This window comes from Propithecus coquereli, unplaced genomic scaffold (assembly GCF_000956105.1).
Source record: "Propithecus coquereli isolate 6110/MARCELLA unplaced genomic scaffold, Pcoq_1.0 Scaffold120, whole genome shotgun sequence".
NCBI classification, from domain to species: Eukaryota; Metazoa; Chordata; class Mammalia; order Primates; family Indriidae; genus Propithecus; species Propithecus coquereli.
In genome coordinates, this window is record NW_012136081.1 from 4,331,070 (window position 1) to 4,331,937 (window position 868).

Sequence of the window (868 nt, forward strand, 5' to 3'; positions counted from 1 at the left end):
TGGTGCATGCCTGTAGTCCCAGCTACTTGGGAGGCTGAGGCAGGAGGATCGCTTAAGCCCAGGAGTTGGAGGTTGTTATGAGCTAGGCTGATGCTACCGCACTCTAGCCCGGGCAACAGAGCCAGACTCTGTCTCAGAAAAAAAAACCAGGATGGCAGAGCCTCCTCCACACCTAGGCTGTGTTTCTGGCTACACACCAGTCCAGCGTGTCACTGCACTGAATACTGTAGGCACCTGTAACTCGGTGGTATTTGTGCATCTGGACATATCTGATCGTAGAAAAGCTACAGTAAAAATACTGCATCATGATCTCATGGCGATCACCATCGTACGTGCAGCCCGTCACTGACCGAAACGTTATCACGTGGCCCGTGACTGCACATCAAGCCCTGATGAAACGCCACGTGGAGACTGGTTCTCCCGAGAGCACCAGCCTGTGCCTTGGCTCTCTCTGTGCTAAAAAAGTGAGGATTAGCAAGTCCTAGAAAGGCATGCGCGGTGTGCTGGCATTAACGGGAGTTTTCCATTTCCAGTCAGAAGGGTGCAGGAGACTGAGAAGGGACTGGCCGCGCCGCTGTGTAACCCACGTGACTTGAGCACTTCTGCGCGCCGTCCGCTGCTAAACCGCCAGCAGCACGCGGCCTGTGCCGGGAAACACTGAAGTAGAACTCGGAAATTCAACAAAGACATAAGGGATGTGAATTTGCATGTCCCATCTCAGGAGAAAGCACCGTGTGCCAAAGAAAGGTTCTACATGTGCTCCTGGCCGCCAGGGAACATTCTCAGAGACGGATCGTGCCTCCAGCCACAGAGGAAACTTAATAACCATCCCCCTCAAGAAAATGATAATGTATTCAGATGATAAATA